This window comes from Macaca thibetana, chromosome X (genome assembly GCF_024542745.1).
Source record: "Macaca thibetana thibetana isolate TM-01 chromosome X, ASM2454274v1, whole genome shotgun sequence".
Classification (NCBI taxonomy): domain Eukaryota; kingdom Metazoa; phylum Chordata; class Mammalia; order Primates; family Cercopithecidae; genus Macaca; species Macaca thibetana.
Window position 1 is genome coordinate 37440156 of NC_065598.1, and position 6000 is coordinate 37446155.

Consider the following 6000-nt stretch of genomic DNA (forward strand, 5'->3'; position numbering starts at 1 on the left):
AGAGGCTAGGAAATCTGATCACTAGAGATTTTTAAAATTTGGAAAAATGATCAACCAAGTGGCCTGAGATTCATTTAAACCTGTAGCCTTTATTATCTTGTTGTAGTGGTGGGGGAATGAAGTAGTGTAATAATTGGATATTCCAGCTAATACTTATTGCTAATAGATGCATAATTTTCAAGGAAGTGGGATGCTGTCAATTATAGGAAGAAACTAAATCCTGAAATACACTTCTTCTTGGATTTAAAAAATACTAGGAAAGGTTGTACATGAGCAGAGGGCACTGTGAGCTTATTTTCTAGATTTTACTCTGAAGAACTAATGACACGAAGACTGTGCCTAGCTGTGACTTTTGAAAATAGCCCAAAGTATCATATCCTGAAACTTCATACTTCATAGAGGACTGCTCCAAAGACAGCAAACTTGATTTATATAATAAATTAAGTTCAAAAGATCTTCATAAATCTTAAAATTACATTCGATTATAAAGAAATCACCAAGTTTACCATTATGTTAGATCCCTCAATTGCTAAATATCACTTCCTCTTTTCAGTAATAATAAAATCACTAACCTACTTATGCTCATAGAAAACACTAAACATCACTTTTTCTGATCAGATGAGGGCAAGTCAGGGCATAAGGAATGAAAACACCTTTGTTATTTCCAAGAGATTTCAGGGCAATTCTTATACATCTTTATGTTGATTGAAAAGAAAAAAAATTATGCTACCTAAACATCTCCTGGGAATAGCAAATGTGCTTGCATTGGCTGAAAACCACAAGGGCACACTATTAAAATGGGAGTTATTCCAGACCAAGCTATTGGAGATCAGCACAGCTGATTATCCTGTTTTCCAGGTGGGGGCTCTGCATCACTCGTGACTAAAATGTCACACTCATACATCTGTGTTATCGACTTTCTGCTGCATTCCTTACCCAGTGCTTAGTCCGTTGGGACAAACATGCCTATGGCTTTACTAAGATCGAAGGCAACAGCAAGCTTGATCATGTTCAACTCACAAAGAAAGTCAGATGCAAAATAGCCTTTAAGAATATGAGTTTTTAGGCCGGGCGCGGTGGCTCAAGCCTGTAATCCCAGCACTTTGGGAGGCCGAGATGGGCGGATCACGAGGTCAGGAGATAGAGACCATCTTGGCGAACACGGTGAAACCCCATCTCTACTAAAAAGTACAAAAAAACTAGCCGGGCGAGGTGGCAGGCGCCTGTAGTCCCAGCTACTCGGGAGGCTGAGGCAGAAGAATGGCGTAAACCCGGGAGGCGGAGCTTGCAGTGAGCTGACATCCGGCCACTGCACTCCCACCTGGGCGACAGAGTAAGACTCCGTCTCAAAAAAAAAAAAAAAAAAAAAAAAAAAAGAATATGAGTTTTTGCCCTTCCTTTATAGAAAATAATCAGAAAACTTTCCTTTCCTTTTGGTAAATATAAAAACGCATTTTGAGAAATTTGTTTCCTCTTTAAGATATTGTATATCAAATGGTGAGGGGATGGAAATCGGGGGAAAATGTAAAACAAATGAATGGTAACCATATTAATAGAGAGAAAAAACAAGATAAGGAATATTATAATGAATAGTGTATTTTTTTTATTGTTTTTTAAAAACAGTAATGCTTGAATTGATTGCAAATTGGCTCCTATTTCCTACCTCTCCCTGGATCCACATCCTCTGCAGTGTGACTTTGTAATTCCTTCTATCATGAGGAGTCCATTTGCTCATCCCTTGTATCTGGGATATTCTCGTAACATGACCTGACCAATAGAATGTGGCAAAAGTGACTTGTGAGTTCCAGAGTCTAGGTCTCAGGAAACCTGGCATGCTTCTCTTCTCTCTTTTGCTCCTCTACCTTTTCCATACAGAATGCTCAGACTAGCCTGCTCAAGGGTGCAACCTATGGGGCAGAGCAGAGTCAGCCTGCTAGTCCCAACCAAGACCCCAGATATGTGAGAGAGAGCCCAAGACTAACAAAACTACCCAGGTCATCCACAGATGACTGCAGATACATGAGTAAGTTCAGCTCACATCCTCAGAACCACCCAGACGTCCTGTAGATGTATGAGAAATATTTAATGATTGTTGTTTTAAGCCACTAACTTCAGAGTAGTTTGTTATATAACAAAACCGCTGATGCAAATGGTATCAAAAATTGTTGAAAGAGAGAGAGGGGTTCAGGGTGAGAGCTGTAGGTGATTGTATCTGTGCTAATACCACATAGCCCTTTTTGGGGGATTGCCCTGAATAATACATTAGCTTTGCTATGAGTAAAATACTATATCCTCTGAATTGTCATGAATTATGTGGAGACATACGTGTTTTGGAAGTGTGAAAGTTCTTGGGCTCAGATAAAAGGTGTTACCATCTAGAAAGTACAGGTAGTTTATTTCAATTCTACTCCAATAACTAGCATGTCATTCCATTCGTGTAGAAATAAGCTACCTCACTATCACACTATCTGAAATAGAAGTATGAACTGTGGGTAAGTGTGTGAGGACAATATCTGGGCAACCAAATTGGAGCTCAGATCCACAAACAGTACATTAAACAGTGGCGAAGTCGGTCAGAAATTCACTCAGAGTTGTTGTGTACTTGCCATAACCAGCTTAGTCACCTTGGTCCCAAAGTCATAGTTGATGAGAAGTGTCAAGTTAAGAGAGAAAGACTTCTAGAGATAGGTACATACACAATGATAACAGGTGACATCTGAGAACCTAAGGAAGGGCAAAGAAAGAAACACTGCAAAGCAGATTCAAACACTTAAAAGCACAGCAGCTCGGGGCCAGTTAGTGTAAGAGAAAAGGAGCTCCATATGCCTCAGTAAAACCTAAGAGCATCACTGTACTGCATTTATTCATTCATTCACTTCACATGTTTATTCAACAAATGCTATGTATACTGAGATTTTTCTCTGGTCATTGTACTGGCTAGAACCTAAAGGAGTGAGACTATTAATTAGAGTTTACAATCTGGCAATGATATTGTTAGCAGTCCATTCACAAAAGGGTTAATTCAAGTTAAGCCAGCCTAAATGTTTATGCAAAATAGGATTTTTGCCTAAGTTTAAAGGGTATCAGAAAAGTGTAGCCATTGAGAATGACTCATTTCATGGTGTTCTCAGATGACTTAAGTACTATTAGTATGTTTCCATTTCTAGTGCAGGAACCTCCACGTTTTAGAGGAAAAGAGGAAAGAATTTGTGTAGACTGTGCCTAAGAAAGGTAGAAATTTGTTTACAATTTATTTAAAGATAAAAATAAAGAACTAGGTTGCTTTAAAAAAGGGAGGGAAAGAAAATCAAAATACATCTTATTTGAGGCGTTAAAACTTTTTTAAGAAAAATAATAAAACTTAGTAAAATAAAGTTGTATTCTTCTAAAAATAATTTTTTAAATCTTCAGCTGAAAATGAAAAGTACAGATTATACTAAGAAGCAACTGTTTGACATTCTGCTTTCTCAATAGTATTTAAAAACTCAGTTATTTTCAGAAATGAGGAAGTCTTGATCTGCTAGACGAAGGTCGGCTGCAGGTGGTGTTTATTGCTTTGAGATGGCAACGAACCATAAACCCTTCACTTGGTAAATATTAAACTGGCTGAATGAATCTAAAGTATGTCTGACATATAGGAAAAATACAGCCCTGTTAAGCAGTCTTGAAACCCACAAGCTACGTGGAAAACACAGATTCAACTACATCATAAAAATTCAGACAATTCCAGTTCAGGATGATGAATTGATCCTAAGCAATTTTCTTTCTCTCTCTTTCTGTCTCTGAAGACTCTTAAATGGCATTTTAAAAATAATAATGGGGCCGGGCGCAGTGGCTCACGCCTGTAATCCCAACACTTTGGGAGGCCGAGGTGAGGAGATCACGAGGTCAGGAGTTCAAGACCAGCCAGACCAACATGGTGAAACTCTGTCTCTACCAAAAATACAAAAAATTAGACGGGCATAGTGGCTCGCGCCTGCAATCCCAGCTACTCAGGAGGCTGGGGCAGGAGAATCGCTTGAACCTGAGAAGTGGAGGTTGCAGTGAGCTGAGATCATGCCACTGCACTCCAGCCTGGGTGACAGAGTGAGACTCTGTCTCAAATAATAATAATAATAATTATTATTGTATATATATATATAAAGTATATATAATATATATTTACATTTATTATTATTATTATTATCATTATTATTATGGTTGCCGGGTGCAGTGGTTCACGCCAGCAATCCCAGCACTTTGGGAGGCTGAGGCAGGTATATCATCTGAGGCCAGGAGTTCAAGACCTGCCTGGCCAATATGGTGAAATGTCGTCTCTACTAAAAATACAAAAATTAGTTGGGCATGGTGGTGGGCAAATGTAATCCCAGTTACTCAGGAGACTGAGGCAGGAATAATCGCTTGAACCCAGGAGGTGGAGTTTGCTGTGAACCGAGATCACGTCACTGTACTCCAGCCTGGGTGACAGAGTGAGACTCGGTCTCAAAGAATAAAAATAAAATAAAAATAACAATGATATAACCTGTGTGAAGAGAATAGAAGAGGACTATCAAGGAATAAAAATTTTGACCATGTTCCTAAAAGCTGGATAATTGATAGAGAAGTGGTAAATTATGAATTAAGTTGAAAGAAATCAAACTTCGGAGTATGTGAGGAAGGGATAAGGCTTAGGAAGATGCCTACCTACCCTGAAGAATTCCAGAGAAATTAGAGGCATGGAAATACCAGATACAAAGAAGGGGAAGAGTGAAACATGGAAACGAAGAGTCAAATCTGTCATCCAACTGACAGAAATTTCAGAAAGAGAGTATAGAAATAGCGCGTGAGAGAAAAGTGTCAGAAATTATAAGATACTTTATCTGAGCTAAATAGTACAAGTCATCATATGGATAGAGTCCACAGAGTAGCCAGCACATTGAAATAATTTATGTCTAGACATATTATTACAAAATTTTAGAACATCGAAGTTAAAGTAAATTTGCAACAGCCTCCAGAAATGAAATATTAAAGCAAAACAAAACAAATCAAAACACAGCTAACCCATAAAGTAGCAAGAATCAAATTTGTTTCAGCAACACTGGAAACTAGAAGTCTATGGACTAAAGCCCATGGACCAGGGACCACATCTGAGAGAAAAAGGATATGCCATCTGTTTATGTACATATGTCCATGGGAAGTTCCATAGAAATTCAAAGTTCTGCTGGAAATTATATTCAACCTAGAATTCTTCTTTTTTTTAAGATGGAGTCTTGCCCTTTTGCCCAGGCTGGAGTGCAATGGTGCAATCTCAGCTCACTGCAACCTCTACTTCCCAGGTTCAAACGATTCTCCTGCCTCAGCCTCCCGAGTAGCTGTAATTACAGGTGCCCGTCATCATGCCTAGCTAATTTTTGTGTTTTCAGTAGAGACGGGTTTCACCAGCCTTGGTCAGGCTGGTCTCAAACTCCTGACCTCATGATCTGTCCGCCTTGGCCTCCCAGAGTGCTGAGATTACAGGCGTGAGCCACTGAGCCCAGCCTCAACCTAGAATTCTATACTTGGCTAGCTTAGCCTAGGTGCTCTGCTAAAAAGCAAAGTTTGAGGCAGGGATTAAAATACTGATACTTTGCTTGGGAGGTATAACCCTAAGGTGATGAGCATGAGAAACCCAGGAAGTGAGGCAAGGGAGGATGTGAAGCATCACTGCACAGCCATCAATTCACAACGAGCCCCAAAGAACCATACTCAGCATGTGTGTGTGCTCAGTTCAAGGGTCTTTTCTGAAAGAGCTTCAAAAGCCTATTAGGAATGTGAGCTAATCCATTAAAGGAGCGTGGCGCCATCTCTTGTTTTTTTTGTTTGTTTGTTTGTTTTTTTTTTTTTTTTTTTTTTTTTTTTGAGACAGAGTTTCGCTCTGTCATCCAGGCTGGAGTACAGTGGCGCAATCTTGGCTCACTGCAACCTCCACCTCCTGGGTTCAAGCCTGGCTGGTTTCAAACTCCTGACCTCAAGTGATCCACC